At 46.6% G+C, this 25,508-nt stretch overlaps 1 protein-coding gene across 2 annotated transcripts in view; it reads left to right on the top strand.

The window, feature by feature from the left end:
- The window catches only part of ntrk3 (neurotrophic receptor tyrosine kinase 3), a 999,514-nt gene that overhangs the window by 227,771 nt on the left and 746,235 nt on the right, over window positions 1-25,508 (top strand). The window contains exon 1 of one of the 2 annotated variants that reach the window (XM_033050348.1): window positions 13,864-13,868. The exons of the other annotated variant lie outside the window; for it this stretch is intronic. The gene's annotated coding sequence lies outside the window, so the exon portion shown is untranslated. Of the gene's footprint in view, window positions 1-13,863; window positions 13,869-25,508 lie in introns of those variants that run through there. 2 annotated transcript variants of the gene reach the window in all.

The following is a 25,508-nucleotide window of genomic DNA, read 5'->3' as shown; positions in this document are numbered from 1 at the left end:
GGGAGTTAACTCTCAAACGTGAGCTGACTCAGGCAAGGCAGTCTTGCCGTTAAATAATAGCCGTCGAATCATCGGGGAATGAAGCTATTCCGCTTCAGATGTATCAGAGATCTGACGCAGATATTCCTGAGCATGTGGATTATATTTAGCTTTCAGCAAAGGCAACACTCATTAACAGACTTGCACTGGTCCAAATGCACCAGGGAATCAACTATATTCTGCAGTCTTTAATTGATGGTCAGCATGGACTCAATGGGCCGAAGGGCCTGTTTCCATGCTGCATCTCTCGATCAATCAAAACACCAAGTGCTGGGAAAGTTCAGCTGATCAGACAGCATCTGGTGTGAGAGAAACGGAATTAATATTTGAAGTAGACTGACTATTGACCTTAAACCTCAACAGCTCCACTGAGGCTGACTGACCAGCTATTTTCTATTTTCATTTTGTGTGTATTTGGTTTAGTTTATAGGTACAGCATAGAAACAGACCAGTGGGCTGCCTCAACTACCTCCTCTGGCAGCTTGTTCCATACACCTACCACCCTTTGTGTAGAGAACTGCCCCTCAGGTTACTAGTAAATCTTTCCCCCCTCACCTGAAACCTCTGTCCGCTGGTTCATGATTCCCCAACTCTGGGCAAAAAGAAATGACTGTGCATTTACCCGATCTATTCCTCTCATGATTTTGTGCATCTCTATAAGATCACCCCTCATCCTCCTGCACTCCAAGGAATAGAGTCCCAGCCTACTCAACCTCTCGCAATGAGCTGCCAAAGGAGGTAGTTGAGGCAGAAACTATAACAGCATTTATAGGCCATCAGGCCAAGTTTAAGGAGGGATATGGGCCAAAGATGGGCAGGAAGGTCTAGTGTAGATGGGGCACCTTAGGCAAGCTGGGCCAAAGGACCTGTTTCCGTGCTGTATGCCTCTATGTCTCTGAGACGCAATAAGATCCAACAATTAATAATGTTTCTGTCCCCAACCCAATGTGAATGTAACAATCCCAAACATGCCTTTTATTTCATGGATCATGAAACACCAACTATTGATGAGGAACTGATGGCAATTGTGAGTAGATCGGCCAAGCATACCGAGTGTCATCCTTCCCAATCCAAGCAGATGCCAAACGTTCCATCCAATCCAACCCAACTCCAGATTCATGGCATTGTGTCCTGTCCTAGATACGCCACATAACCCGGCTCCACCAGACCTCTTGTGACTGGCTCCACACAGAAAGCCAAAACCAAAGTCCACCAAGCTCAGCTTTGGGGATGGTATAGAAGGTAGACACACAATCTGGAGTAACTGGAGGGCACAGTGGCACAGCTACTGCTGCCTTACAGTGCCAGAGACCCGGGTTCGATCCTGACTACGGCTGCTGTCTGTATGGAGCTTGTACGTTCTCCCCGTGACCTGCGTGGGTTTCTCTGGGATCTCTGGTTTCCTCCCACACTACAAAGATGTACAGGTTTGTAGGTTAATTGGCTTGGCATTATTGTAAATTGTCCTTCGTGTTTCTAGGATAGTTTAAGTGTGCGGGGATCGCTGTGGCGCAGATTCGGTGGGCTGAAGGGCCTGTTCTGTGCTGTATCTCTAAACCAAACTCTGCAGGTCAGACAGCATATCTGAAATAGATGACACTTTGTCAGACTGCAAAATCTCCTCAAGGTATGCTTACTTTGAAGAAATTCTCCTCCTTCTCTCTCCGACCAGAGTGCTGCAACACCCTCTCTCGCTGCCCCCCCTGCTTGATTCCTCCTCCTCTCTGGGAGTCTGAAGAAGGCTCTCGACCCAAAACTCCACCTTTTCCTTCTCTCCAGAGATGCTGCCTGTCCCGCTGAGTTACTCCAGCGTTTTGTGGCTATCCTCGGTGTAAACCAGCATCTGCAGTTCCTTCCCACACATTTGGACCTGGCATAGATGGGCAGAGCGGCCTCTTTCAAAGCTGTAATGCACTCTTTATTCTTTGCCAGCAGTTGCTTATAACCTGACGTACTTGGGATGTGGAAAAACATTGATCTCTCTGTCCTTTGCAATATTGCTGTTTAGTTATTCACTGACAATGACAGCATTGATTGTCCGTCACTGATTGACTGCCCCAGATGGCCTTGCACCCACGGTGGTGTCGACAGGGAGTTCCAGCATTTGAACCCAGCCTCTCTCCAGCAACATGAACCTATTGCCATCCTGATTGTGAGTGACATAGGGCGTGGACATGTTCTGAAGCCCCTTGACCTTTGAGGTGACGGGGGAGGTGCTGACAAACTGCTGCAGTGCATTTTGTAAATGGTGTACACGGCAACCGCAGTGATCAAGGGACATGCATCGCAATTGGATCAGCATTCATGCAATGACATGTGGCACAGACAAGGACTCGCAACCAGACTGCACCTGCCCCTTGAACCCGTTTTACTCGGACCCATCCTATCACAGATATTTCCCTTGTCCTCCCCAACCCTCACACAAACATAAACTTGTCTTTTTGAAAAATCTCTTTTTACCAGGTCCTTTGAAGGGGCTTCAACTTGAACCATTAAGTCTATTTCTCTTTCCACAGTTGCTGCCTGACCCACGGAGTGTTTCCAACATTTCCTGTTTTTGGTTCATAAGTTCATAAGTTTTGCAGATTTAGGCCAATCAGCCCATCAAGTCTACTCCGCCATTCAATCATGGCTGATCTCTCAGCCCCGTTCTCCTGCCTTCTCCCCATAACCCCTGACACCCAACCAAGTTTACGAAGCAGTTAGTTTACTGTTTGGGTGAGACCTTTACAAGGAGAAGCAGCTGGAGAGATACATTAGTTTAGTTTGGAGATACCGTGCGGAAACAGGCCCTTCGGCCCACCAAGTCCACGCCGACCAACGATCCCCGCACACTAACACTATCTTAAACACCCGGGACAATTTACAATCATACCAGCACCAATTAGCCTACAAACCTGTTCATCTTTGGAGTGTGGGAGGAAACTGGAGATCCCGGAGAAAATCCACACAGGTCGCCGGGAAAATGTGCAAACTCCGTACAGACAGCACCCATTGTCAGTCTCCGGCGCTGTAAGGCAGCAACACTACCGCCGCACAAAACGTGCCGCCAATTCTTCAGGCACAAGTCCGCACAGCCCTTCACAAAAAAACATGGTGTGCATGTTTTGATAATACCTTGTGTCTTTTCCAGTGGATTTTCATTCATTCAGATTCATTTCTTCATTGACATGCATTAGTTCTTATCTCGTTTGACAGAATTTTCATTTCCTCGGCCCCATCAGGTTAGGGCTCACTCTGATTTTTCAAGCTTTCATTTGAAATATTAAAGTGTTATCATCCCTCCTGGACTCACTTGTACAAATTTCCCTTTTAATGTGTAGATTTAATTCAGTTAACGATGGAGGTGGCATAGAAATTGCACAATTAGCACAGCGCAGTTGACCTCTCCCACACAGAGGTTTGCAGATCTTTGCATTATCCTTCGCCCCACAGTGTGGCTCCATTGACGGGCGCTCCATGCACGAGTCTGCAATGTCACAGTGTAATGCGGAACAGAGACTCAAAACCATTGAATTAAAATGCTCCTCCTGCCTTCCTCACTCCAGTGTGTTCTGCAGCTCACCAGGGGACCGTGCCTGCATTTCCATGCACAGGTGATAATTGGATAAACTCCAGCAAGTTTACTGCCGTTACCATGGTTTCCTGTGCTCTTGGTGAATTCCAAGTTTAGGTTTGGGCGTTGGCTGTGGAATACCATCGTGGTCAGAGTGTAGCCACCACGCGGCGGGGACTTTAAATCTTCGACCGCCGGCCTGCGGCCTATACCATCTTGAAGCCGCGGTCTCCGGTGGGGAGGCACCGATTCAGGACTTATTCAGGACTTACCTGGACTTACCTTGTCTGTACATCTGGACGCCTGCAGCGGCGACTGAGGAGGGTTGAGGTCCCGACCACGGGAGAAAATGGAGGAGGACTGACCAAATTTTGTGCCTTCCACTACAGTGATGAATGCTGTGGTGGATGTTTGTGTAAATGTTTTTATTGTGTATAGTGTGTTCTTTTTATTGTACCGCTGCTGGCAAATTCATTTCACTTGCACTTATGGTGGTGAGGGTGGGGGTGGGGGTGGGGGAGGGTTGTAGTCATCTCTGGAAGGATAAAGCAGATGGGCCAAATGGCCCTCTCACGTCACATTTGTCCTTTGAGCTGCATTTTATCCTCATGATGAGCATTTGACGGCACTGGGCCTGTACTCGCTGGAGTTTAGAAGGATGAGGGGGTAACGTCATTGGAACTTACCGAATAATGAAAGGGCTGGATAGAGTGAATGTGGAGAGGATTGTGGGAAAGTCTAGGACCAGAGACCGTAGCCTTATAATAAACAGACGTACATTTTGAAATGGGATGAGGAGGAATTTCCTTAATCAGAGGGTGGTGAATCTGTGGAATTTATCGCCACAGACAGCTGTTGAGGCCAAGTCAATGGATATTTCTAAGGTGAAGATTCTTGGTTAGTACGGGTGTCAGGGGTTATGGGGCAAAGGCAGGATAATGGGGTTTAGAGGGAAAGGTAGTTCAACCCCAATTGAATGGCGGAGTAGGCTTGATGGGCCAAATGGCCTAATTCAGCTCCTAGAACTTATGAACATTAATTTCTGAACACTCAGGACAGGTCCTGGAGGGACACTGTTGTTCCTTTGGGACTGAAACGAACATTACCTGACGATACTCCCCCAATCTTTGCAAGTGGTCAAAATGCTGAACTCTCTCTCCGAGGCGGACTCAGTGTGATTGCCATCGCAGCAGCACAGTGGTGCCAGCAGTGACCTGTGGAGGATTCACCATTTTACTCATCATAATTCAGCTTCAGGACCACTCATCACGGGTGATTCTACTGTATAAGAACCACTTCAGATTCGAGCAAAGCCCCTGACAGTTCTTGTTTATGGTGACTTTGTCAAGCGGTAAATTAAAAGTGACAAGGAACTATCTTTGCTATAGTCACTCTGCGATAGTTTCCAATCTTATTTTGTGCAATATTAATATAATTTCAGTTTGTGATGGAGGAAAGGCACCGTTAAAAAGTGCTTTGAGGGATGGGAAATGTTTTTCAGCGACAGTATTTCACGCTTATCACAATGGCTATAATGGAGCCATTTTTTTGCCTGTTTAGCTCATTCACCATAATTATACGCCCTGCAGTGTATTGCAGCTGGATCTCGAATGTATCTGTGGTTCCTGGTAGACACAAACAGCTGGAGTAACTCAGCAGGACAGGCAGCATCTCTGGAGAGAAAGAATAGATGACATTTCATGTGAAGAACTCAGCAGGTGAGGCAGCATCTATGGTGGGAAGGAACCCGAGATGTCGCCTATTCCTTCGCTCCATAGATGCTGCCTCGCCCGCTGAGTTCCTCCAGCATTTTTGTCTACCTTCGATTTTTCCAGCATCTGCAGTTCTTTCTTAAGGGCCTGTCCCACTTTCAAGATCTAATTCACGACCTCTGCCGAGTTTGCCCTTGACTCATACTCGCAGCATGGTCGTCACTCGTCACGAGGTCGTAGGTGGTTGTAGGTAGGTCGTGGGTAGGTCGTGACGCTAGTCGTAGGTACTAGTGGCACCAAGTAGGTCGGGGCATTTTTCTAGCATGATGAAAAATGTCCACGAGTAAAAAAGGTTGTGAATTAGGTAGTGAAGTGGGACAGGCCCTTTAAACATTTCTTCAGACCCTGTTCAGTTCCTGGCTCCTCTCTGCAACCCCCCCCCCCCCCCCCCCACCCCTCCTGCCCCCCGCTTCTTTCCCTTGAATGTTTCCGTGTTTGAAGAAGTTCTTCTTGTCATCTGTCTTAGAATTTCCTTTCAACTGTGCTCTTTCGATTGGGTTTATAATCGATTGGCGAGCCCTGGATTAACCTTACCTGTGGTACTTAAATACTTAAAGCCTTCTATACTTCAATCCCTATTGAGCTCCCATCTACACTGTGCTAGCTCCAAATATAGCGTTGTGGTATTGATCTGATAATCTGTTTCAGTGACATTGAGTGGAGCTAACAGGTCAGGGTAGGTGGTGGGGATTATCCCACGGTCTTTCTACGAAATAATGCCTTGCGCTGTTGTGTTTTCAACTGGGACCCTTCACTTTAAAACTTTAGATACAGGACGGAAACAGGCCATTCGGCCCACCGAGTCCACGCCGACCAGCAATCACCCCGTACACTGGCGCTATCCAACACACTAGGGACAATTTACAATGTTACCAAGCCAATTAACCTACAAACCTGTACGTCTTTGGAGTGTGGGAGGAAACCGGAGCACCTGGTGAAAACCCACACGGTCACGGGGAGAGCGTACAAACTCCCTACAGACAGCACAGAATGGAACCTGGGTCTCTAGCGCTGTAAGGCAGCAACTCTACCGCTGCACCACTGTGTCACCCTCAACACTTCATGTGAAGAACGACTCTTCCACAAACCAAGCACCCCCTCACCTGCACTAGATAATCAGCTGACATCTCTCCACTAAAGTTTGTCGAGTGGGACTGGGGGCCACGGCCTTTTGCCCCAGCAGCAGGAGATCATAAGCCGTAGCTCATTTGGATGCAGGATTTTGATTGCATGGAGAAAGGGCCTTTGGCCCACCAGGTCCACAATGACCATCGATCATCAGATCATAGATAGTTGAGCAGCATGGTGGCGCAGCGGTAGAGTTGCTACCTCACAGCGCCAGAGATCCAGGTTCGATCCCGACTACAGGTGCTGTCTGGACAGAGTTTGTACGTTCTCCCTGTGACCGTGTGGGTTTTCTCCAGGTGCTCCACTTTCCTCCCACACTCCGAAGACGTACAGGTTTGAGGGCTAATTGGCTTCGGAAAAAATGGTAAATTGTCCCTATTGTGCAGGATAGTGCAGATGTACGGGGATCGTTGGTCAGTGTGGACCCAGTGGGCCGAAGGGCCTGTTTTCTTCGTCGTATCTCTAAAGTCTAAAGTCCAAAATCTAACTAACAATAGTTCTATGTTATCCCTCTTTCACGTCCACTCCCTACACACTAGGTTTTGGTTTGTTGCCCCCGATTGTATTCAGACCTTGCTACGGCAGCCTGGCACCGTTTGAATGAATCGAGCCTCCAGTCTGTTGTGGAATCCTCTCCTGGCATCCCCGATCGGCATGGAGAGGTTACAGTCGGTAGCAGGATCGCAGGATACCTGCACACCAGCCTGACTCTCAGTCGGGGGCTCCTGTGTCTTGCACTTCAGTTGAAATAAAATCATTTGAGTTATAGCCTTGGAAAATGTTGGCTTTGCACAGTTCACAGCCCTGCGGGGAATCTCAAAGGCACAACCTCCCTGCAGTAAATACATCAGTTGCCGAGAATCACCTGTAATGTTTTGTAAAATCACCATGTGTGGGGAGGGTGTAGGGAACGAGCAGCACTTTGTGAGGAGTGATCTACAGACGACAGACACAGTTCTATTGGCACTGCTGCCAGATCAGATTCTATTTACATCTTCTGCCTTATTTATCATCATTCCTGGTCTTGAACATATTGTAGTCCGCGGGGACACAAGGAACTGCAGATGCTGGAATCTTTAGCAAGAATGCTGGAGGAACTCAACAAGTCAGGCCGCAGCCCTTCAGGGTTTCACCCAAAATGTTGCCTATTTCCTTCGCTCCATAGATGTTGCTGCACCCGCTGAATTTCTCCAGCATTTTTCTGTATCTTCGATTTTCCAGCATCTGTAGTTCCTTCTTAAAGACAAAGACAGATGTATCTGTGTAAAGGCAGCAGAGGTGCACAAGTGCAGGAAATGTATGAACAATTGCCTTGGTAATACGAGATGACACGACACGGGGCAATATGATATGATACAATAGAAGATATGATCCCAGGAGGGAAATTGATCTGCCAACAGTTTTTAAAAACACAAAATCCATGAAACACTCCCAGTTCCCATCGTGCATGTGCTATGCTTTAGCAGATTTCGATCCACACACTGAGCTGACATTTTAGCTGCAGAAATGATCAGCAAAGAATCTTTCACTGGAAGGAGGCCGTGGAATAGCAAGGTGCATTTGCCCTGGTTAAAGCAAATATCTATGTAGTTAAGATGGGCCAAGTGACTTAAATTCTGTGAGAAACGTGTTTAAACAAAGACGAGGTTATCAGCCTGAGACGATTAATATGGAAATTTTGTTTTGTTTCGTTTAAATTTAGTTTAGAGATACAGCGTGGAAACAGGCCCTTCGGCCCAGCGAGTCTGCATCGATCAGCCATCACCCATACAATAGTGTAGGAAGGAACTGCAGATGCTGGTTTAAACCAAAGATATACACAAAAAGCTGGAGTAACTCAGCAGGACAGGCACCGTCTCTGGAGAGAAGGAATGGGTGACGTTTCTGGTCGAGACCCTTCTTCAGACCCGTACACTACACACACTAGGGACAATTTACAGAAGCCAGTTAACCTACAAAGATGCACGTCTTTGGAATGTGGGAGAAAACCGGAGCACCTGGAGAAGACCCAAGCGGTTACGGGGAGAACGTACAAACTCCATACAGACAGCACCCGTAGTCAGGATCGAACCCGGGTCTCTGGCGCTGTAAGGCAGCAACACTACCGCTAAAGGGCCTGTCCCATTTACGCGATTTTTTCGGCGACTGCGGGCACACGTCATAGTCGCAGCAGGTCGCCGAAAATTTTCAAAATGTTGAAAATCCAGCGGCGACCAGATAAAGGTACGACTCTTTGGGCGACTGCTCACGACCATACAGGTGTCACCCGGTGACATGTCGTGGTGATGAGGGGCAAACCCCTTAATCTGGGTTTTGTATTATGAACTATTGGTCATGCCTGTCATTGGACATGAATAAACACTTGACCTAAGATGATCTTAAGATGCAGTATGAGCATTTAAGACCCCCAAGATGAAGTAGGGTCTTAGTGTTGCTGGATTGTGAGCTCCACTCGATAATTCCAGCAGAGGTTAAAATGGCCCACAGATTCTCTGATGCAAACAAATTGTACTTAACATTCCAATCAAGGAATCTGGATTCCTTTATTTAACGCAGCTCTAAATTGTCAATATCTTTCTGTGCGCTCCAGTCTACATTTGGCAATTATCATGTCAGTGCCGTGAAAGGATGTCAGCTCAGTGCTGTGTTTTAGTGTTGGATTTAGGATTAGACACCCGGTTTACAGGAGCTGTAGGAATCTGCCCATGTTATCTCTCTCATTGTGTTTCCATCTTCCACCCACTCTCATCGAAACATCTTGTCAATTTGACATTTGGTAAGATCATGTGATGGGAGCAGAATTAGGCCATTCGGCCCATCAAGTCTACTCCGCCATTCAATCATGGCCGATCTATCTCTCCGTCCTAACCCCATTCTTCTGCCTTGATGCTTTCAAGAGAGAGCTAGATAGGGCTCTTAAAAATAGCGGAGTCAGGGGATATGGGGAGAAGGCAGGAACAGGGTACTGATTGGGAATGATCAGCCATGATCACATTGAATGGCGGTGCTGGCTCGAAGGGCCGAATGGCCTGCTCCTGCACCTATTGTCTATTGTCGATTGTCTATTTTCCATAGCTAACACCCGTACTAATCAAGAATTTATCTATCACTGCCTTAAAAATATCCACTGACTTGGTCTCCACAGCCTTCTTTGGCAAAGAGTCACCACCCTCTGACTAAAGAAATTCCTCCTCATCTCCTTCCAAAAAGAATGTCCTTTCTGAGGCTAGGCCCTCTAGTCCTAGACTCTACCACTAGAGGAAACATCATCTCCACATCCACTCTAGCCAAGCCAGGCCAAACCAAGCCAAGCCAAGCCAAGCCAAGCCAAGCCAAGCCAAGCCAAGCCAAGCCAAGCCAAGCCAAGCCAAGCCAAGCCAAGCCAAGCCAAGCCAAGCCAAGCCAAGCCAAGCCAAGCCAAGCCAAGCCAGGCCAAGCCAGGCCAAGCCAAGCCAAGCCAGGCCAAGCCAGGCCAGGTCAAGCCAAGCCAAGCCAAGCCAAGCCAAGCCAAGCCAGGCCAAGCCAGGCCAAGCCAAGCCAGGCCAAGCCAAGCCAGATAGAGTTCATGGCCTTAATATTGCACAAAGTGATGGGCAAAGTGTTGATAGAGCCATGATGGAAATGTGGAGTGGTTTGTCAAAGTAATATATTGTGTATACAGGTGTACTGGAGGAAGCAACTGCAGATGCTGGTTTAAACCAAAGATAGGCACAAAAAGCTGGAGTAACTCAGTAGGTCAGGCAGCAACTCCGGAGAAAAGGAATAGGTGACATTTCAGCTCGAACCCCTTCTTCATTCAGGAGCAAGCAAAGCCTAGGAAGAAATGCTGGAGAGACTTTACATCCTGTTGGGCTTGAGCTATCAGGAAAGGCACAAAGGCTCGGACTTTATCCCTTTATCACAGGAGGCCAAGGGATCTTATAGAGGTGTCTAAAATTGTGAGGGGAAAGGGTGAATGCATAGTCTTTTACCCAGGGTAGAGGAATCAAAAACCAGAGGACATATGTTTAAGGTGAGAGGGTAAAACTTTAATGGGAATCTGAGGGGCAATTACCTCACACGGAGGGTTGTGGGTGTATGGAATAAGCTTCCAGAGGATGTAGTGGAGGGAGGTACTCCAGCAACATTTAAAATACACTTGGACAAGTATATGGATAGGAAAGGTTTAGAGGGATATGGTCCAAACTTGGGCGAATGGGACTAGCGGAGAAGGTACCTTTGGTCGGCACGGATGAATTGGGCTGAAGGGTCTGAGTCCATGTTGTACAACTATATTCTTGAAGTTCCTGTTAACTGGAGATAGATACAAAAAGCTGGAGTAACTCAGCGGGACAGGCAGCATCGCTGGAGAGAAGGAATGGGTGACGTTTCGGGTCGAGACCCTTCTTCCTTGTTCACTGGGTGTCTAATCCCAAATTGGATCCCCACAAATTGGTGTGGGATTCCAAATCCCACTCTGAAACACAGCAGTGTGGAGCTGTCACCCTTGAATTAAGGTTTCATTTGCCTGGATGAAGCTGTGCACAAACAGAATGCTACCAGGAGAATTAAAATAGATTGTGTATGTGTTTTGTCTCCCTGCTTTCTCCAAAATTGGTGATAAAATGCTGGAAATGGCTGTGTGATGTTGTGAGGCAGTGGGAAGTTGCGTGATGAATCTCCCAGGCTGATAATGGCAGGCTGAGCTTCAGCAGACCAATCTTCCCAAGATCTCTCAGCATTTGCTGGTATTTTATTTGAGATACAGCATGGAAACAGGTCCCTCAGTCCACTAAGTCCACGCTGACCATCGATCACCCAGTTCGAGGTTATCCCATTTTCTCATACACTCCCCACACACTAGGGCCAATTTATGAGGGCCAATTATCTTACAACCCCACACCTCTTTGGGATGTGGGAGGAAACCGGAGCACCCAAAGGAAACCCTTGCGGTCACAGGGAGAACGAGCAAACTCCGCATAGACAGCACCCGAGGTCAGGATCGAACTTGTGTCTCTGGCGCTGTGAGGCAGCAACTCTATCATCTGCATCACTGTATCTTATGGAAAACAGCAACCAACTGGAAAAAAATTACAGATGTCCAATGATTTCTGTGGAATTTGCTAGTAAGGTACCAAGTCTATCCAATCCTTCTCCCCGCTATATAAATTGCACTTTCAGAAGTAACTGTGACAACTTTTCTTCAGTGACTGAAGAAGGGTCCCGACCCGAATTGTCACCCATCCTTTTTCTCCAGAGATGTTGCCTGTCCCGCTGAGTTGCTCCAGCTTTTTGTGTCTATCTTTGGCCTAAACCAGCATCTGCAGTTCCTTCCTATACACTGAAAGGGTTAACATGCCTTAAACCTTCATTCAAAGGATATTGACTGCTGATTTGAAGGGAGTTTACTAATGAGACTTTGGGGGAAACTAATAATTCACATTCTTCTTTCTGAAGGACACTGGGATTAAATTACATCCGTTATTTTCTCCATTTGATTATAAAGGAGAGAAACAATTTTCACACGAGTGAAATGTTAGGAAATGTAAGAAATGTATTCTCAGAGAGATGAGCATGTTGTTAAAATGCTCCATTTGCCAAGTGTAGAGTGGACATACTGGACGGGTTACAGTTTCACCATTAATTCTGCACCACAGGTCTCACGCACCTGCATTGAGGATGCTGCATGCACATCTCTGCATGGGTGCTGCATGGGTGCTGCATGGGTGCTGCATGGGTGCTGCCTGCAGGAGGCAGTCTACAGGGACGCTAATGTGTACCTCAGCTTTTACAGATCAGGTGTTTACCGAGTCAAGCTGTGATGGCAGTCCCTCAGTACATCCCATGCTTCTTTTCCCAAGGATATTTGAAGGTCAGCTGAAATGCTAGGAGTTTTGTCCTCCTGGGCTCAGTCATAGAGTCAGAGATATAGAGTCTTACAGCATGGAAACAGGCCCTTTGGCCCAATTTGGCCACACCGGCCAACATGTTCCATCTGGTCCCACCTGACTGCGTTTGGCCCAACATGTCCTATCCATTTACTTCTCTGAATGTTTCTTAAATATCGCGATAGTCCCTGCCTCAACTACCTTCTCCGGCAGTTCATTCCATACACCCACCACCTTTTGTGTGAAAAAATGGCCCCTCAGGTTCCTATTAAATCTTTCTCCCCTCACCTTAAATCCTTGTCAAGTAGAGCCCTTGCAAATGACGGACACAGCTATGAGAGTCACTCCCATTCATTCTAGCAGCTGAGAGAAATATATCCAGTGCAGCCTGTCACATTGCAGATCCGTTCAGTAACTAGCTCCTTGTCCCTGGGGACTCGATCATTTTGCTTGGAGTATTTAGTTTCCATCAATGCTGAAAATCTGAAATAAAAACAAAAATGCTGGAGTGATTCTTCAGGAAGTGCAGCAGCTATGGAGAGGTTGCCATTTTATGGTGTCAGGTTGGTGACATAGAAACATAGCCAATAGGTGCAGGAGCAGGTCGTATGGCCTTTCGAGCCAGCACCGTCATTCAATATGATCGTGGCTGATCAAGAATTAGTACCCCGTTCCTACTTTCTCCCCATATCCCTTGATTCCGTTAACCCCAAGAGCTAAATCTAACTCTTTCTTGAATATATCCTGTGAAAGGCCACTGCCTTCTGTGGCAGAGAATTCCACAGACCTATCATCAGAACGGGGAAAATCATCCCACATCCCAAAGACATGCGGGTTTGTAGGTTAATTTTTTCACACAGAGAGTGGTGAATCTCTGGAATTCTCTGCCACAGAAGGTAGCTGAGGCAAGTTCATTGGCTATATTTAAGAGGGGGTTAGATGTGGCCCTTGTGGCTAAAGGGATCAGGGGGTATGGAGAGAAGGCAGGTACAGGATACTGAGTTGGATGATCAGCCATGATCATATTGAATGGCGGTGCAGGCTGGATGGGCCGAATGGCCTACTCCTGCACCTATTTTCTATGTTTCTATGTTTCTAATTGGCCTCTATAAATTGTCTCTAGTGTGTAAGGTAGTGGATGAGAAAGCGGGATAACACAGAATTAGTTTGAATGGGTGATCAATGTTCGGCGTGGATTCGGTGGGATGAAGGCCCAGGTTTCTATGTTGTATCTATCAATCAATCACTCAAAATAGGTATCTAATTACAACATAATTAGAATGTTGAAAAATAGTTAATGTGAAAAAATGCCAAGTCAGTCATTTTAGTAAGGAGAATCTAAAAACAAACTAAGTTTCAAGGTTTCACGGTCAGTTTATTGTGACATGTACCAATTAAGGTACAGTGTTAATAGATAGACACAAAATGCTGGCGTAACTCAGTATGTCATTCTATCTCTGTCCCGCCCACTCCCTTGACATCAGTCTGAAGAAGGGTCTCCGAAATGTCACCCATTCCTTATCTCCAGAGATGCTGCCTGTCCCGCTGAGTTACTTCAGCATTTTGTATTAAATGCACTTTGATTTAAACCAGCATCAGCAGTTCTTTCTTACACAGTGAAATATTAGTTTAGTTTAGAGATACGGCACGGAAACAGGCCCTTCGGCCCTTCGAATCCACGCCGACCTGCGATCCCCACACATTAACACTATGTTACACACACTAGGGACAATTTACATTTTTCACCAAGCCAATTAACATACAAGCCTATGCGCCTTTGGAGTGTGGGAAGAAACTGGAGCTCCCGGAGAAAACCCATGCAGGTTATGGGAAGAACGTACAAACTCCGTACAGACAGCACCCGTAGTCAAGATTGAACCCGGGTCTCTGGCGCTGTAAATACCCCTGTCCCACTTAGGAAACCTGAACGGAAACCCCTGGAGACTTTGCGCCCCACCCAAGGTTTCCGTGCGGTTCCCGGAGGATCCGGGGATTTTTTGTCATTCTCCCTACCTGCTTCCACTACCTGCAACCTCCGGCAACCACCTGCAACCTCCGGGAACCGCACGGAAACCTTGGGTGGGGCGCAAAGTCTCCAGAGGTTTCCGTTCAGGTTTCCTAAGTGGGACCGGGGCATAAGGCAGCAACTCTACTGCTGCACCACCGTGCCACAGTTATCTAACTAAAGATGAGAAAAGTACAGAGGGATTGAGATATTCATGTGGTAGACAAAATTGCTGGAGAAACTCAGCGGGTGCGGCAGCATCTATGGAGCGAAGGAAATAGGCCGAAACGTTGCCTATTTCCTTCGCTCCATAGATGCTGCTGCACCCGCTGAGTTTCTCCAGCAATTTTGTCTCCCTTCGATTTTCCAGCATCTGCAGTTCCTTCTTGAATGAGATATTCATGTGCACAAATATCAGGAAGTTAGTGGACAGTTACGAAGGCAAATGGCGTATTGGTTTTTGCAGCATGAAGGTTAGAGTTTAGTAATCGAGAAGTATTGTTACAACTGCAGTGGTACTGGCGAGGCACACTCAGACTTCTGTAGCATGCTTTTGGTCTCCTTAGCTTAGAAGGTACATGCTGGCATTGGAGGTGCTGATGCTGGAAAGGCAGCAACTGTACTGCCGCACTACTGTGATGACCACATTGGGTGACATAATATCTCTGAACTAAACTAAAGTAAACATTGGTGGGTAGAGTTGCTTTGAGTGGTCAACTGGCCTGCTATTTACTAATGTTTCTGAAGCAAAGTTTTAATCTGCGGTGAAAGGCTGGAAGGATGAACGGGAATGTGTAGGAAGGAACTGCAGGTGCTGGTTGACACTGAAGACAGCCACAAAATGCTGGAGTAACTCCGCGGGAATATGGGAATATATGCGATAGGATGGACTAATGGGGTGAGACCGATGGATACATGTGATGGCGTGTTCAAGAAGGAACTGCAGATGCTGGAAGATCGAAGGTACACAAAAATGCTGGAGAAACTCAGCGGGTGCAGCAGTGGTGCATGTGATGGCGTTGCTCAAAGTGGGTGGTGGCTGGGAGACCAAAACATGTTTAAAGGGGAAGGGAGGAATTAAATGTTTAAGGTAGAAAAAAATGCTGGAGAAACTCAGTGAGTGAGGCAGCATCTATGGAACGAAGGAAATAGGCAACGTTTTGGGTCAAACCCCTTCTTCAGACTTTGTTCCATAGATGCTGCCTCACCCGCTGAGTTTCTCCAGCACTTTTGTCTACCTTCGATTTTCCAGCATCTGCAGTTCCTTCTTAAACAATGAAATGTTTACTATTGGAAGAGGAGGTAAAACGATGTGAATACTGGAAATGTGGCAAACAAGACTGGAAAGGCTAATTAACTGAAATTGGTGAATTCAATGCTGAGTCTTAAAAGCTGTAAGGTGTTTCTATGTAATCTTCTATTTATGCAATTAATACGTGTGTTGGTGATTTGTGGATCAAATGTGTTTATCAAGTCAGAGTTTGTTGTTCCCTCGGTAAGGTTTATGTTTCACATGCATATGTTGAGCACATTTGGCCACCCAATTAGAGATGCAATTTGTGAAAAATCTCTGTCTATTGTACTGAAACCATCAATGTTAATGAGGGAGATAAGGCAGGGGCTTTGAAGTGTTGAATGTGTCTGGTCTGCAGTGGGAGACTGTGGTTAACTAGCCTGCTGTCACTGGAGATGTCAGGGCTGGCAGTAAAAGACCTTCAGTGAACAAATTAAGTAATTTATAGCTGAGATAATGCTAAGATCACCATGGATCTTGGTTGTCCAACTGCAAAGTATAACTAAGGCTGTGATTCAGTTGCGATGGTTACATCATAAAGTCAGAGAGTGATACAGCACGGAAACAGGCCATTCAGCCCAACTTGCCCATACTAACCAACATGCCCCATCTACACTTGTCTCAGCTGCCCGTATTTGGCCCATACCCCTCTAACATAGAAACATAGAAAATAGGTGCAGGAGTAGGCCATTCGGCCCTTCGAGCCTGCACCGCCATTCAATATGATCATGGCTGATCATCCAACTCAGTATCATGTACCTGCTTTCTCTCCATACCCCCTGATCCCTTTAGCCACAAGGGCCACATCTAACTCCCTCTTAAATATAACCAATGAACTGGCCTCAACTACCTTCTGTGGCACATCTAACCGCATATCTCCGCACCATCCCTCTAAACCTTTCCTGTTCATGAACCTGTCCAAATGTATTTTAAATGCTGTTACATTATCAGCCTCAACTACCTCCTCTGGTAGCTCATTCCATATCCGCACCACCCTCTGCGTGACAAAGTTGCCCCTCAGGTTCCTATTAAATCTTTCCCCTCTCACATTATTTAGTTTTTTTTAGAGATACAGCCAAGAAACAGGTGGTCGGCCCATCAGGTCCGCGCCGACCAGCGATCCCTGCATATTAACACTATCCCACACACACTGGGGACAATGTTTACATTTACCAAGCCAATTAACCTACATACCTGTACGTCTTTGGATTGTGGGAGGAAACCGAAGATCTCAGAGAAAACCCATGCAGGTGGCGGGGAGAACGTACAAACTCCGTACAGACAGCACCCGTAGTCGGGATCGAACTTGTGTCCCCGGTGCAGCAAGCACTGTAAGGCAGCAACTCTACCGCAGTGCCACAGTGACCGCCCTATGGTGTCCACTGGTTCTTGAGTCCCCTACCCTGGTTAAAATAGTCTGACCATTTACCCGATTTATTCCCCTCGTGATCTTAAGCACCTCTAGCCCTCAGCCTCCAGCACTCCAAAAAATAATGTCTGAGCCTGCCCAACCTCTCCCTGTAGCCCAGGCCCTCACGCTCACAACATAAATCTATTGAGCGAAGGAAATAGGCAACGTTTCGGGCCGAAACCCTTGGGTTTCAGCCCGAAACATTGCCTATTTCCTTCGCTCCATAGATGCTGCTGCACCCGCTGAGTTTCTCCAGCATTTTTGACTATCTTCGATTTTCCAGCAACTGCAGTTCCTTCTTAAATCCTCATAAATCTTCTCTGCATTCCTTCCATCTTAACAACATCATTCCATTTGTAGTGTGGCCAAAACTGAATGTAATGTAGCCTCACCGACACCTTGCACAACTGTAACATAACATCCCATTTCTACATCTCATGTTATTTGTATGAAGAAGGGTCTCGACCCGAAACGTCGTCCATTTCTTCTCTTCATTGATGCTGCCTCACTTGTTGAGTTTCTCCAGCATTTCTGAAGAAGGGTCCCAACCCATAACATTACCTGTCCATCCTTCCCTCGATGCTGCCTGACTCACTGAGTTCCTCCAGCACTTGGTGTTTTATTTCTCCTGAGTAAACTTCCTGGTGAACGAGGCGGGGTTCTTCAGTTGAATTATATTTGGAAAGATTCTCTTTATATCCCTGTGGTTTATTCCCCGTTGAAATTTTTTTCCTTGATTTACTGTGATAGCTCGGTTATTTAATTACAAATTGTCAGTAAGAAAATCCAAGCCATATCAATGACCAACGTCAATTACCATAGAACCATACTCCACGGCCTATCGTCCCACCTGCCCACATTTGGCCCATATCTCTCTTATCCATGTACCTATCCAAATTGTTGCCTATTTCCTTCGCTCCATAGATGCTCCTGCACCCGCTGAGTTTCTCCAGCACTTTTGTCTACCTTCGATTTTCCAGCATCTGCAGTTCCTTCTTAAATACATATCCAAATCACTCTTAAGTGTTATTATAGTTGCTGCCTCAACTACCTCCCCTGGCACCTCTCACTATAGTCCTATCTATGTCCCCTGGTTGGTGATTCCCCAATTCTGAGTAAAATACTGTGCATTCACCTTATCTATTGCCCTCATGATGTGGTCCACCTCTACAAAATCATGCCACAGTGATAGGTGGATACAGGTGAGGGAGGGGAGGGGGTCAATTGGCGGATGGTTGGGCAAAGGGTAAAGATGAAAATGAGTCAAAAGGAGAAGGGGGTGGATTTGCGGTCTGAGGCAGGGCTGCATCTTCTGCCTCATGGGAACAGGTCATTTCCATCTGCCTTCTCTCCCCACTTTCTCTCCCCACCTTCTCATCTCCTCTCCCCGTCTCACCAGCAACAATGGTGGGCTGTGTGGAGCCGAGCAGGGAGCAGGGATGGGTGCGCTGGGCAAACCCACTCGCTCGCTCACTCAGTGAGTCAGTGGGACCGGCAAAAGGCTGCTCTCCCACGCTTGCTCGCTCGCTCGCCCATCACTGCTGTTTCACAGATCCTCTCCCACACATAACTTGTTTATCATATGATCATAAATGATAGGAGTAGAATTAGGCCATTCGGCCCATCAAGTCTACTCCGCCACTCAATCATGGCTGATCTATCTCTCCCTCCACAACCCCATTCGCTCCATAACCTCTGATACCCGTACTAATCAAGAAATCCTCTCCGACTTATAGAGGAGGTGAGAGAAACAGCAGAGTGACCAGGGTGGTGGGAGATGGTGGGAGAAATGTGTGCGCACAGGACATAAGGTGACCTCTCTCCTTTAAGAAAGGAGAGTGTTATGTGAAATATTGTTGGGTTGTAAGCTCGAGAGTCAAGAGTATTTAATTGTCATAAGTACTGACAGCAGAAAAGAACAATGAAACAAAAACAGAAACATGAAACAAATGAAAAGCTCCAGAGGTGTTATCTGACCCCTTGAGTTACTCCAACGTTTTATGTCTCTCCTCGGTTTAAACCAGCATCTGCAGTTCCTTCCCACACAATGAAATTATTTCTTGTTGCAGCATAACAAGCCTGTAAACACAATGCACAAAGGTAATATATAATAATATATCCCACGCAGGTCACGGGGAGAACGTACAAACTGTACAGACAAGCGCCCGAAGTCAGGATCAAACCCGGGTCTCTGGTGCTGTGAGGCAGCAACTCTACCGCTGCACCACCGTGACACCATTGCTGCCACGGTTATTTATAAGCCCATGATTTATCACCAGGAACTGAAATAAAACTAAACATTCTGGTGCCATTTATCAGGACAGTCAGCATCTGCTGAGAGTGAATATTTCAGATGAATGACCCTTGGCTAGAATTGATCATCAGTGGTGCTGGATATCTAGACGTTTGCTTTCTGTGTGTGCGATGGTAACTGCTGGACTGAATGTTTCAACAGATGTAAGGCAAAGGGCACAATTATAGGGTCTGTGAGGAAGACTATATTTACGCAGACAAGAGCAACTGCAGATGCTGAAATCCTGAGGAAAACACAAAGTGCTGGAGTAACTCAGCAGGTCAGGCAGCATCTGTTGAGGCAAGTGCTAGGCGATGTTGCTAAGCGGGTTACTTCTTCAGCTTACACACAGTACACACACTCTTACACACAGTAAGCTCATGACCATCTGTGCGGGGAATGGAATGGCAACGTTTTAGGTTGGGATCCTTCTTCAGACTGATTGTAGTAGAGGGGAACTATGACACGATAACAGGATTTAAAAGACACCAGGACAGGTACGTGACTCAGAATTGTTCAGAAAGATATGGGCCAAACGCAGGCAAATGGCACTAGCTTAGATGGGGGCATCTTGGCTGACATGAATGAGTAGAGCAAATAGGCCTGTTTCCATGCTGTATGACTCTACTACAATCAGTCTGAAGAAGGACCCCAACCTAACACGTTGCCATTCCACGATGCTGGCTGACCTGCTGAGTTACTCCATCACTTTGTGTTATATTTACATTGTGGCAATGATCATGAGCTTACTGTGTATAAGAGTGTGTGTGCTGTGTGCAAGCAGGGGCAACTACCATATAACCATATAACCATATAACAATCACAGCACGGAAACAGGCCATCTCGGCCCTACAAGTCCGCGCCGAACACTTATTTTCCCCTAGTCCCATCTACCTGCACTCAGACCATAACCCTCCATTCCTTTCCCATCCATATACCTATCCAATTTATTTTTAAATGATAAAATCGAACCTACATGTAATTCAACATGGAATTGGACAAGTTGAAGGGAAATGGACACAGGGCTGTGGGGAAACCATGAGGGCTGAACTTGACTGGATTTCTTCCTGGGGTGCTGGGATGGATTTAATGCACTGATTAAATTCCCTTTGTTCTGTTACGATCTTATTATTGTATGACTCCACTACACCACTCATAGTTCTCAACGGAAACCTTCATTTAAGCTCATACATTCATAGTTCATAAGTTATAGGAGATGAATTAGGCCATTCGGCCCATCATGTCTACTCCGCCATTCAATCATGGTTGATCTATCTCTCCCCTCAACCTCATATAACCATATAACAATTACAGCACGGAAACAGGCCATCTCGGCCCTACAAGTCCGTGCCGAACACTTATTTTCCCCTAGTCCCATCTACCTGCACTCAGACCATAACCCTCCATTCCTTTCCCGTCCATATACCTATCCAATTTATTTTTAAATGATAAAATCGAACCTGCCTCCACCACTTCCACTGGAAGCTCATTCCACACAGCTACCACTCTCTGAGTAAAGAAGTTCCCCCTCATGTTACCCCTAAACTTCTGTCCCTTAATTCTCAAGTGATGTCCTCTTGTTTGAATCTTCCCAACTCTCAATGGAAAAAGCTTATCCACGTCAACTCTGTCTATCCCTCTCATCATTTTAAAGACCTCTATCAAGTCCCCCTTTAACCTTCTGCGCTCCAGAGAATAAAGACCTAACTTGTTCAAACTTTCTCTGTAACTTAGTTGCTGAAACCCAGGCAACATTCTAGTAAATCTCCTCTGTACTCTCTCTATTTTGTTGACATCCTTCCTATAATTAGGCGACCAAAATTGTACACCATACTCCAGACCGCATCCCGGAGCTCTCGCAACGCGACTTCTCCATCCCGTGTCGCGGGGTTGGAACGACCCGGAGCGGGGTCGTACATCGTCCGGCACAGCTTCATGGCCATGGGACATTACAGCGCCCGCCGGGGGCTCCAACACTGTGACCTTTAGACCGGGAGCGGGGCCGTAAATCGCCCGGCATGGCCTAAAATGGCTGTGGGACTTATCATCGCCCGCCTGGAGCTTGGACATCGGGAGAGACATGGAGAACAGAGGAGAGAAAAGACTTTGCCTTCCATCACAGTGGGTTCACTGTGATGGATGTTTGTGTGAATTAAATTGTGTGTATGACTGTAGGAAATTGTCTTTGTTTGTATGGCTGTGGAAACGGAATTTCGTTTGAGCCTCACTGAGGCTCAAATGACAATAAATATTGTATTGTATTGTATTGTATTGTATTGTAGAATTGGCCTCACCAATGCCTTGTACAATTTTAACATTACATCCCAACTTCCATACTCAATGCTCTGATTTATAAAGGCCAGCACACCAAAAGCTTTCTTTATCACCCTATCTACATGAGATTCCACCTTCAGGGAACTGTGCACAGTTATTCCCAGATCCCTCTGTTCAACTGCATTCCTCAATTCGCTACCATTTACCATGTACGTCCCCATTCTCCTGCCTTCTCCCCACAACCCTGACACCCGTACTAATCAAGAATTTATCAATCTCCGCCTTAAAAATATCCATTGACGGCCTCCACAGCAGTTTGTGGCAATGAATTCCACAGATTCACCACCCTCTGACCAAAGAAATACCTCCTCATCTACTTTGTAAAGGTAGGTCATTCTATGCTGAGGCTCTGGTATCTGAACTTAGACCCTCCCACTAGTGGAAACATCCACTTCATGGTGAAGGGCCATGAATCTCAAGAAGGGTCTCGACCAGAAACGTTCCATTTCTCCAGAGATGCTGCCTGTCCCGCTGAGTCACTCCAGCTGCTTGCGTCTCTCTTCCAATGGACACATGTGTTATTTTCTGTGCACTGCTGATGGCCACCAATTGATTCACGCTGAACGCAGTATGGATTTTACGTTGTATATTAAAACACGATTGTCAACTGATGAATCAACTAGTTAAAATAAATTCCATACATTTACTGGATAATTGACAACATTAGCAGAGCAAAGTATTATTAATGGATTGGGAATACATATTAAGAGTCTTTGTGTGCAGTTGGATGGATAGACTTGCTGTACATGTCTTCAACACTCCGCTATCTATTATAGACGGATTAAATCCTGTCAAAGGCAGAATTTGCTTTGCCACGATAGTTTATGTTGTCCATGGAAATCGTTACAGCTGCAAGTCTAATGGTATTTTAGATGAGCCTCTTTAGCTGGAAGAATTTGATTTTTGCTTTTATACTGAATAAACAATAAATTGGTTTGCTTTCCTCATACTTTTAAATCTAATTTCTACCCAGGTGGACTTTAACATTGGAAACTAGGGATCATCATTGGTTTTAATATTATGGCGGCAATAATCATTTTGAGTCAGAGAGTTACGCTGCACAGAAATAGGCCCCTCGGCCCAACGCATCCATGCCGACCGAGCTATCTTCCTGAGCTAGCCCCATTTGCCTACATTTGGCCCGTATCCCTCTAACGCTTTCTAAACCAAACATCTTTTAGATGTTGGAATTTCCACCAAGATGCAGGACAGAACACCACAAGAGATCCTTCTTTCCTGAGGCTATCAAACTGAGACTGACTCCCCCCCCCCCCCCCATCAACTACACATCCACAATCCTTTCCACTCGTCACTTTAATTTAATGTTTCGTGTATTTTGTATTTTGTGTTTTAATGTTGGCAGATCAATTTCCCTCCTGGGATAAATAAAGTTCTATCGTATAGTATCGTATCACACCAATCTCTACCACCTTCTCTGGCAGCTCATTACACACAGTCACCACCCTCTGTGTGAAAAACATGCCTCTCGGGTCCCCTTGAAATATTTCTCATCTCACCTGATCAAAATTGTTTTCACAAGTTCATAAGGAGCATAATTAGGCCATTCTGCCCATCGAGTCTATTCCACCATTAATACATGGCTGATCTATCTTTCCCTCTCAACGCCATTCTCCTGCCTTCGCCCCATAACCCCTGACGCCGTTACTAATCAAGAATCAGTCAATCTCCGCCTGACAAATATCCATTTACTTGGTCTCCACAGCAGTCTATTTTTGGCAATAGTTAAGGGCCTGTCCCACTTGGCCGTCATTTACGCAATGGTCACGCCCGTCATCATGCGCCCGCACAGCCGTCTGGAGCGCGCGACGTCATTTGAAGATAGACACAAAATGCAGGAGTAACTCAGCGGGACCGACAACATCTCTGGAGAGAAGGAATGGATGATGTTTCGGGTCGAGACTTCTTCAGTCTGAAGAAGGGTCTTGACCCGAAACGTCACCCCATTGCTTCTCTCCAGTGATGCTGCCAGGCCCGCTGAGTTACTCCTGCATTTTGTGTCTATCTCCAATCGTCTTGGCCCTGTTCTGGGATTAGGAGTGGGGGCAGATCCTGATCCGCAACGGCCGTGAGCCCCAGGCCGAGCTCGGCGATCGTTTGCCTGCTTCTACCGCTGTTGGAGGTGAGACGTTGCGCCGTGCCAGGGTCTTGGGCCTGTCCCACTTTGGCCGTTAGTTTCGCGACAGGCCGTTGGCGCGCGAAGATTTCGTACAGAACAAAGTCCACACTCCTCCACACCACTCCATGCGCCCGTCCCGCGCTACCCACGCACCACCCACACGCTAGCAGGTCGCGCGAATGACGGCCAAGTGGGACAGGCCCTTAAGAGTGAAGTGGCACAAAAGCCCCAACATTTTACAGACCAGTCCCTCGAAGCCTTCCCCATTATTTTAGCCCCTGGATTATATGGAGTGGTTTATATTACACTGTGGTTTCCTCTTAATTTTATGCTCCGCAAGGCTCCACTTCTGTCGATTCCAGACCACAGGAAAATCTGGTCGATTGAGCTGATTGCTTCTTGAGAATTCATCAAAGAATGTTTTCACACAAAATACCATTTAACTTTCCTCAAATGAAACCGCATGTCAACACTGAGATAATCAGCATCATGAAAGAGACAGCAGCTCTGTAAAGAAACTCCCTCAGCTATCAGGAGGAGTTTAATCGGCATTGGATTCTCAGTCCCCTGTTGGATCCAAGCGCTGACTTCAAACAGCCGGTTTTCACCGGATTGGTGGTTATCCAGTACTTACCCAGCCATGCCCCTGAGCAGCCCAACACCAACATGTGAAGCCAAGGGGACAGGGAAGGGGAGACTACCATGACTGGATCTGTGCAGCAAGATCACCAAACCCCAGTAGCATCTGACTGCGTTCCATACGTTTCTTGTTTTAATCAAAAGTCGATGACAAGTCAGAATGCATCAAGGTGTCTGTCAGTAAATGGGACCCTGGTGTTGTCAGTCTCAGTCTCTTTATAACCTTTTAAATGCTTATAAAATACCACAAAGAGATATTATTTCAGGAAAAATTGGCCAGGCGTCTTGTGCCTGATTGCTAAGGTGTACTCGTTATAAAATGATACTAGTGCAAGGGGAAGTCGTTCAGGCTTTTGAGCTTAATATGACTCCCAGTTGATCAATTCCATTAATAGTCATAGAGTGATACAGTGTGGAAACAAGTCCTTTGGCCCAACTTGTCCACTCCGGCCAACATGTCCCAGCTACACTAGTCCCACCCCGGCCAACATGTCCCAGCTACACTAGTACCACCCCGGCCAACATGCCCCAGCTACATTAGTCCCACCCCGGCCAACATGCCCCAGCTACACTAGTCCCACCCCGGCCAACATGTCCCAGCTACACTAGTCCCACCCCGACCAACATGCCCCAGCTACATTAGTCCCACCCCGGCCAACATGCCCCACTAGTCCCACCTGCCCACGTTTGTCCCAAACCCCTCTAAACTTGTCCTGTCCATGTACCTGTCTAACTGTTTCTTAAATGTTGGGATAGTCCCTGCCTCGACTACCTCCTCTGGCAGCTGGTTCCATCCACTCGCCACCCTTTGTGTGAAAAGGTTACCCCTCAGATTCCTATTAAATCTTTTCCCCTTCACCTTAACCCTCGATTCACCTACTCTGGGCAAGATAACGATCAATCCTTGCAGGGCTCTGGCACATCTTCATACTCCCCCTCCCCAGGCTCCCCCTTTTTCAGGCACTCCAGTGTCTTGTTAGTTACTTTGCCTCTGTAAAATTATTCTAACGTTTTGGGAGTGGATGTGAAGGAA

Source organism: Amblyraja radiata, chromosome 34 (genome assembly GCF_010909765.2).
Source record: "Amblyraja radiata isolate CabotCenter1 chromosome 34, sAmbRad1.1.pri, whole genome shotgun sequence".
Classification (NCBI taxonomy): Eukaryota; Metazoa; Chordata; class Chondrichthyes; order Rajiformes; family Rajidae; genus Amblyraja; species Amblyraja radiata.
Note: the sequence above shows the minus strand (reverse complement) of the source record. Positions and strands in the feature narration are given on the sequence as shown.